The sequence below is a fragment of the Tenrec ecaudatus genome, chromosome 9, assembly GCF_050624435.1.
Source record: "Tenrec ecaudatus isolate mTenEca1 chromosome 9, mTenEca1.hap1, whole genome shotgun sequence".
Classification (NCBI taxonomy): domain Eukaryota; kingdom Metazoa; phylum Chordata; class Mammalia; order Afrosoricida; family Tenrecidae; genus Tenrec; species Tenrec ecaudatus.
The window spans coordinates 106,581,077-106,590,469 of NC_134538.1; positions in this window are offsets into that span (position 1 = coordinate 106,581,077).

The following is a 9,393-nucleotide window of genomic DNA, read 5'->3' on the forward strand; positions in this document are numbered from 1 at the left end:
ATACAAAACGGTACAGCCATTGTAGGATACAGTGGGGCACCTTCTCAAAAAAACTGTAAACTGAATAACCATATGACCTAACAATTCCACTTTTTAAAGTCTTGAAAGCAAGAACTCATGCAGATATTTCTACAGCCATGTTCATAGAATTATGATTCACAATAACCCAAAAGTTGAAACAACCCAAGTGATCACTACCAGATGTCAGTGGGCACAGTGGGCTGCATTCATACAATAGAGTATTTGTCATCCCTAAGAAGGAATGAAGTTCTGTCACACGCTAGGACATTGGTGAATCTTAAAAACATCATGCTGAGTGAAATACCTTAGAGAAAAGAACTAACTGAATGTGTCTGACAAAAGGGCGAACAAATGATTCCCACTTATGTGAAACATCTGGAATAGGCAAATGCATAGAAATAAAGATTAATTCGTGGTTACTAGGGACTGGTTACCACCTGTCTGACTGTTTGTCATACTTTAGTGGCGTGGGTGTTGAAAGCTATGTCACTGGTTTTCAAATGTCAGCAGGGCCACCCACAGTGAATAGGTTTCAGCAGAGCTTGCAGACTAAACAGATAACAGAGTAGAACTCAGCTCCCACTTCCGAGGAAGAAGCCACTGCAAACCTAAGACATAGCTTGGAAGCATTTTCAAATACTGAAAGCCTGGACAAAGGAAACAGACATTGTTGGAGATATGGGTCAAATTTGAGGGCACTCAAAATGTGACTGAAGGGGAGATAATTTCTTGGAGGGGAGTCAACTATGGTGCGGTGAGTCTGGTAAAGCCTGTAGGAGTGGAGACTTTGGAGTCTTCATTTGCTGATAGAGCACAACTCAAGGTAAAGAGCAACAGCTGCAAAAATCTTGTAATGATTGGCATTTGGAATGTGTGAAATATGAATCTGGGAAAATTGGAAGTGGTCAAAAATGAAATGGAGCTCATATAGATCAGTATCCTAGACACTGATGAGCTGAAATGGACTGATATTGGCCATTTTGAATCAGTAAATCTTAAGATTTACTACGCTGGGAATAACACAATCGAGGAATGGCATAGTGTTCATCATCAGCAAGTCTTGCTAAATCCATCATGAAGTACAATGCTCTCTGTGATAGGATTATGTCCACCTTCAAGGAAATCCAATCAATACAAATGTTATTCAACTTCATGCACCAACCACAAAAGCTAGTGGTGAAGAAATTGAAGAATTCTAAGCCACTTCAGTTGGAAATTGATCAAGTATGCAATCGAGATGCACTGATAGTTACTGGTGATTGGGATGCAAAATTTGGAAACAAGATGGACCAGTAGTTGAAAAATATGTACTTAATAGAAATGAAGCTGGAGATGGCATGATAGAATTTTGCAAGACAAATAACTTGTTCTAGAGAATGCCTTTCTTCAACAACATATATGGTGATTATACATATGGACTTCCCCAGATGGAATATACGAAAATCAAATTGACTACATCTGTTAGAAGACACCATGGAGAAGCTCAATATCAGCAGCTCAAAACAGACCGGGGTGGACTGTGGAACAGACCATCAATTGCCCATAAGTTTAGGATATATAAGTTTAGGACAAAGCCAAAGGAATTAAAACAAGTTGACAGCAGCCAAAATATGACCTTGAGTCTATCCCACCTGAATTTCGAGAACATCTCAAGAAGAGATTTGATGCATTGAACGCTAATGACAGAAGACCTGATGAGCTGTGGGAGGACACCAAGACCATCATTCTTCATTTCTTGAAGAAAGCAAAAGGTCATTAAAAAGACAGGAAAGAAAGAAAAGATCAAAGTGAATGTCAGAAGAGACTCAAATATTGCTATTCATTGTAGAGTAACTTAAAAAAACAAATCATGGAAGAAAGAGTGAAGTCAAAGAGCTGAATGGACTAGCTTCCCTCAGCATAATATTTTCTGAATTCATCCATGTCACGAGGTGTTTGACATTTTCTTTTTTTAATTTCAAGAATAATACATCCACGCATCACACAGTGAAAAATGTCTCTTTTCCACTCCAGGTTTCTTGGTCCTACTCCCTGGAAGAGTTGACCATTCTTCATAGTTTTTGTTTTGTTGTTTTATTTTTTTAAAAAAACTTTTTATTAGGGGTTCATACAACTCTTATCACAATCCATACATCCATCAATGGTGTAAAGCACATCTGTACATTCATTGCCCTCATCATTTTTAAAGCATTTGCTCTCCACTTAAGCCCTTTGCATCAGGTCCTTTTTTCCCCCAGTGTTTGACATTTTCATCAGTGTTTGTTAGCTGTGAATAATATTGCACCGTATGTATGCACTGCTTATTCATCCACTCCTACATGGAAGGACATTTGGGTTGTTTCCATCTTCCTGCTACTGTGAATAGTGCTTCAATAAACATGAGTGTGAATATATCTGTTTGTGTTTTGCTCCTAATTTTTTTAGAGTATCTACCAAATAGAGAGGTTGCTGGGTCATATGGTATTTCTATTCCCATTTGGAGAAATATTTTCTTTCATGAAGCATCAACATTACTTTACTCCTAAAGGTCTCTTGGACTCATAAAAATAGTTTCTGCACTTACACTTACAAAAATCATTTTATTGGGGGATTGTACAACTCTTATCATAATCCATCCATCCATCCATGCATTTACACTTTTATTCTTGACTATTAGTGTCGTAAGAAATGTTTCTCAGTCCAATGGCCTCATGGACCATGTGAACATCATTCTCCATGATCTAGAGTTCCAAAGAATTAGAAGGTGCCTGGCTATCATGACCCACTGCTCAGAAAGGTGTCACAATAGAAGGCCCTGGATAGAGTAGGGAAATATGTATCACAAAATTTAAAATCATAAAAATGGCCAGGCTTACTGATTGGTGGGACTCCAGAGACTACGGATCTTAGTCTCCCTCCCAGTGTGGAAATGAACTCACCCCTAGGGCTCAAGTTTCAGCCCGGCAATAGACAGGTCCACACAGGAGGCAGTGACCCTCGGGAGGCACCTTTGGAATAACCAGCGTTTGAGATTGAAAGGGCATTCTTTATCCAAGGACAAAGCTCAGAAGGGCTAGGAAAGGAGGAAAGGAAACAGGAAACAGAAGGAGAAAATGTGATAAGTGGTGTTACATTGTGGTGATTGCAATAAAGGAGATGAAACAAAATAGGTATGAATCGTTGAATGGAAAACTGATCCCCTCTGTACATGTCTATCCAATTCACAATGAAAAATTAACCCCCCAAAACGTAAAACAAAAGAAATGATGTTTCTGTCTCCTCAGCTTTCATTAGGAAAGTATTCCTCCTCCTGACAGCGCAGTTGCTGCTCACTGGGGCCATTATGTGCATGTTTGTTTTCTGGTAAGTCTTTTGTGCTGACGTCGAATTAAATGTTAGAGTGCTCACATTCATTTTCATTGAACTGACTTGATTTAGTTTTGATCATTTAAAAAGCCTTGTTTCTATCATTCACAGACAGTAATCTTTCCGTGGGTTTTCCTGGGTGGTAGAAATGACTGCTAACATAGGGTTTGGCAGTTCAAACTCCCCCAAAGGTGTCTCGGGAGAGAGCCCTGGTGATCTGTTTCTGAAAGGCCCCTGCCTTGAAAACCCTGTGGAGCAGGGTTACTCTGCATGCACAGTGCTGCCCAGAGTGGAAATCAACTTGGCAGCAGCTACCAACAACGATGACAATGACAGTCTTCCCGTGGCTTTATTTTCCTGAGACGCCTGGACAAAGATGGTGGTACATCCTAGAGCTAAATGACTTCAATGTCCTAAGTCAGGACCTTTTTACCCTTATTTGGGGCACTCGTTTCTTTTTAAAAAAACTTCCCCTGGGAGGGGGGAATGGGGAGGGGGGGAGGGAAAAAGGAAAATGAGCTGATTCCAGGAACCCAAGTGGAAGGCGAATTTTGAGAATGATGAGGGCAACGAATGTATAAGGGTGCTTTACTCAATTGATGTATGTATGGATTGTAATAAGAGTTGTATGAGTCCCAATTAAATGATTTATAAAAAAAACCCAAAAACCTTCCCCTGGGATATGACACAGTTCAACTTGGATTGTAAAAGGTGAGATGATGGGAGCCAGTACTGTTCAGTTCAGGAACTGTGAACTCTCACTGCTAATGGCCTTTTAGGAAAACCAATCTGTTTACAAAAATGTATTGAAACGTGATTTTTGTCGTTGTTGTTATGCAACATATCAAGCTCAGTGCTTTAAAAAAAATTAAAACGTCACCAGTACATTGATCTAAATCTGACTTACAACTTATAATATTTAGTTAAAGAGGAAAGAATGCTATGTTTCGCTTCATCTGTCTTTTAGAGTATTGCTCTTTCTTCTGCTCTTTTACCTCTACTTAACGCCAACCTTGTTGTTGCTCGGTACTGTTGAACAGGCTCCGAGCCTAGTGAACCTGCTTCCCTCCCTCCCTCCCTTCCTCCTTCCCTCCCTTCCTCCCTTCCTACGTACAATAGAAGAAGACACTGTCTGCAACTCCCTCTCAGTTGGTGTCACATTTGAGCCCATTGTTGCAGCCACTCTTAATGTGAAGGTCTCCCAGTCTGAGGGGCTCATCTTCTGACACTCTATTGGACAATATTCCATATTATGCATGCGATTTCCCATGGCTAGCCCCTCAGAAGTCTCCTCTCCCTAGGTCCGTTCTTAGCCTGGAAGCTCTGCTGATATCTGAAATACTGGTGACATAGCTTCTGGGATCACAGCACCACACATGCCACCACAGTACAACCAACCAACAAGGGAGTGGGGAAATATTCCATTAGTTAGTGAAAAAGCCAACAACCCCAATTTTTATTCAAACCTATTGTGTAAAATTACATATATGTGTGCATATATTTATATAGAATTATTTTTTAACCAGGAGGACTTTGAAAGTTTGGATACTCCTGAATCCCTGGTTCACCTATGCACTCTTGTAAGTATCATTGGATTGATTAAAGAAGCACTTCTTCTAGTAGGGGTTCTTTTATTATAAAAAATTAGGTAAGGTATAATATTCCTGAAATGAACATGTGAAAAAGCAGTGTTTGCCAGAAGTTGGGGGTGTGGTTGTGTTATGATAAAGGAATGGCCCCCAAAGAGGTCTTTGTATAGCATAGCTTTGAGTTATTACTGGAGTGGTGGTTACATCAATCTGCTTATAGACTTGGTCATATCCCACATCCATGTTGAGAAAAGATTATACAATGACGTATTTGAAACGAAGGAAAGGGTCAGAATTTTGTTTACCTTATCGTATGCATAAGGAGCCCTGGTGGTGTCGTGGGTCATGCGCTGGGCAGCTAGCTGCAAGGTTCGCAGTTGGGAAGCAGCAGCCGCTCCTCAGGAGAAAGATGAGGCTTCCTACTGCTGTCACGACTGGTGGTTTTAGAGGCCTACAGGGGCAGTTCCGCTTGGTCCTCCAGGGTCCCTATGAGTTGGAATTGACTCAGTGGTAGTGAGTTTGGTTTGGGTATAATATGTATTATCATATAGTGATATGTAACATAGATCACATAATGCCATCGCTGGAAGTCAGTAACACAAAGTTTTATGTTATCCTTTAGACCAGCATTTTTTATTATATTTATTGTACTGGCTTGCTGTGAGCATATCCGTCGTCAGGTGCCTACAAATTACATTCTCCTGGCAATCTTCGTAAGTACACCTGGGTAACACCTCTTCTAGCTCAGCTCTGGAATATAACTGAGTCATATTTTTAGATTTATTCCTTGATTGTAGAAATTCTTTCTCTGGAACCACACAGATAGGAAATATCGGGGAGCATTACTTGGCTAAATTCTGGTCATAACAACGTAATTGTAATTAACATGTTTATTTATGCGTTAGTTACCTTTCTAGTCATTTTTTAGCAAATTGGAGAATTTGTGGATACTGGGCTACTGTTTTGTGGTGGCCACTTGCCTCTGTGGAGGCTACATGCGACCACTGCCTTGGCAGGGCTACATTTCAGGAGCAGTCCAGTCAACGGGTGCTGGTCTTTGGTCAAGCCCAACAAACATTTCTGTACTAGTGTATCCCACATAGAGCTCACAAACTCAAATGAAGAAATGTCATTTCCTTAGTTTTTCTAAAACGCACTTACATTCGATTTCCAGTTCCACTGGGGACAGGCAGTTCGCGGAGCTCAGTGGTCCTGTTTCCCCACACCGCATCTCTGTTCAGGCCGGTCTCTGTTTTTCCCAGTGCCATGCAGTCGGGAGTTGGGAGGGGTTTCGGGGCTTCTGCTGTGCTCATCTTATCGTGATCTGGTTCTTGGTAATCATAAGTCTCTCCCCACAGCCCTCCCCGTATCTGCCTGGCCCCTTCGGTCATTCATACCACTCTGGGCCAGGGGACACAGTTCACTACCCCTTTGAAGACAGAATTATTTTCTGCTTGCAGGAACGGAATGAGAGTGAATTTTGAGGGAATACGGACACATTTTCTCCCAGGGCTCTCTGGTGCTAGGATGGGAGGGCTTGTGCTCACTCATTTCTTCAGATAAACAGAGCCCTGTGCTCCCTTACAGAAGACAGACGCCTGCACTAAAAGTGGGATAGCGGTTTCCCACCAAGCCTCAGAGATGGAAAATGTGAATGGACACAACGTCTCATGCAAGGGTTAAGAGAAGAAATAGTCGAGCAGGGCTTAGCATTCGTTGCATTTTCTAGATTCAGTGTCTTCCCCAGCGGCGAGGGAATATGTGGAGAGAGTCATTTCAGAAAGTAGAATCAGGGGAGAACAGGGAAACCCAGTCCCGGAGGAGAGCATGTGTCTGTGAAACTCTGGGCCCTGAAGTCCATGCTCTGGCTCTGGACTCTTGAAGGCAGGTCTGACTTCTAAGGCATCTTGTTATCACTCTGGCCCAAATTGAAAGGCGGTTTGTAGCTTGCTATCGTCCTCTGTCTCTTTCGCACACGCAAACGCACACAGCCACTCTTTCATAGCTGCTGAAAATGGAGAAATGGGACACAAGTGAGCTCGTCAAAGAGATGGAAATTAATCTTGAGAGGAGGTTGGAAAGAAGCACGTCTTTAAAGGCTGTGTTATGTGTGAACGAAAGAGAGGCATCTTTCCTGACAGTGGGCATAGACAGTCTGCTTAGCTAAGTTTAATAAAGTGGAGAACGGGGCAATCATCCATTAGGTTTGGGAAATCCTGAGAGGCAGCCCCTGACTTCCTGGGATTCTAATCTTCCAGCCTTTGCTTCTGCGCATGGTCGACTGGCTGGAGTTGGTGCTCCGTTAGCAGTTCTAGGATGTCCGGTGACTCTGCCTGCTCAGGTTCACTCACTGAGTCTGGATGGTTCTTTCCTGGCTCTCGTCCTAGGTGAGCAGGTCCACCAAGACTCTAGATTTGCCTCTGACTGGATGGCGCATGTCTTCAGGCCCCACAGCCAGTGCTTACTGTAGTTCCATGAACCCTGCCCACTGTCTCATTCCTGACGTGGTCGTAGGCATGTCCTCAACTGCCTTGTTCGGTTTTGCAGTCCAGCATAACTGCCTGCTGCCTTGCAACCCCCCACGTCCCCTCCCACCCAGGCAACGCCCCAGACCTCAGCTCCAATCGAACGATGGGAACCCTTCAGCCCTTCTCCAAGTCTTCGCACGGCCTCACTGCCCCCTGGCTAGCCCTTGGTTGGCATCTGTAGGTCCAGCTCCGTGCCCTCCAGGTTCATCTGCACTGAGACATTCTCAATTCTCCTCCCAGGTTTGAGGTCTTAGAAGTCTTTGCTTCTTACCTGGGCACCCTGGAAAAGGCCAGTGGTGGAACTGTTGGGGAAGCCCTGGTAGAAATAGCATCTCTTTCCCTGGTCCCGCGTGATTAAACCCTATGGATGGGTGGTCTTTGTCAGTGGGGTGGAAAGACTGTACTGGCAAAACTAGATCTCCATTTGCAGAAAAATGAAGCAGGGTCCATATGTCTCACCATTTGCAACACATCATTTAAAAGTATAAATATCACCGACGGAGAGCTAGGGATAAGCTTAGAGGCCGTGATACATGTTATAAATACACGATCAAACATAACTGAAACCACACAGGCAACAGAAGAAAGCCAGATGACCGCGACTTCCTAAAAATTTGCACTTTTATTCACATCAAATACTTTACCAAAAGAGTAAAACTAGAGCCTATGAATTTAGGGGGGAAATTTTGGTCACAGTATACCAGACAAGAGACTAAAGAAACCCCTCAAAACCAAATAAGCCACAAAAAAAGGAAACCGCTTTTGTCCATTGCTGAGAGATTGCTAAGGGGCTGCATGGTTGCGCTGTTTCTTTCCCTCAATCCCCCCGTAGCTGTTGCACTGGGCCCTGCTCCCCAGGTCTACACTGACGCATGGGCCTGACTTGACCTCCTCCCGTTGGGGCCTCTACTCACCTTAGGACTCAGCCTCTAACTTACTGTGAATTTTGTTTTTAGACAGCTCTTCAAGGTCTGCTGCTGGGAACTATAGCAGTGTAAGTCTTCGATACACATTTTCTTTTGGGGCATGTTTTCTTGTGTGTGTACTTGGGCAGTAACTACTGTCTCTGGTTTCAGTTTCTATAACGCCAACGAAGTGTTCTGGGCCATCATGGCCACTGCCGTGGTGACGTTATCGCTCACCCTTTTTGCTCTGCAAACAAAAGTACGTATGATTGCAGCAGATGTCGTCGCCGGGGTGGTCCTGAGGGAGATCGCCTCCTCTGAGCCTCCTCCCTGCCCTCTGCTGCCCCGCATCCCAGCTCGCTCGGCCCTGGCTGACCATGGGGGCTGCCCAGTGGAAAACTGGCTAGCCAGAGATTCCCGGGGAGGAGGGGAAGGGGAGGGATATTTATTTCTGTGCTGTTGTCCTGACTACTTCTTGGGCTAACTGAGTTCCTCAGCTCAACTCCTTCACTCATCTCGATGCAGCTAACTCAATACATGTGTCTCCTTTTGGGTTTCTGTTGCTACTTCCGCTCCTCTTCCCTGGGCCACTTGCTATGGGCCATGCGTCAGTCCTGGCCCATAGCGACTACCAGGACAAAGTAGAACTGCTCTAGAGCGTTTGAGGCTATCATGGCTACAGAAGCAGATGGCCAGGTCTTTCTTCTGAAGAGCCACTGGGTAGCAGCCAAGCACCTCGACCTCATACCTATTCTTTGGGCCTGAGAGGGGTACTAGCTCTCTGGCCTATGGTATAGTCAAGGATACTCCCCTGCGCCTTAGGGTTCCCTAAGCAAACATGTAAGTAAATCCTCCTGTGGTAGCGCTTGTTCACTTCTTGATATGACTGAACTTCTCTGAGCATCCTATTGGGTGGCTGTTGGGTAAGTGTGGAATGCTAACCAGATGGTTGGCTATTCAAGCCTCACAGTCACTCCCTGGGAGAAATGAGGCTATTTGTAAATG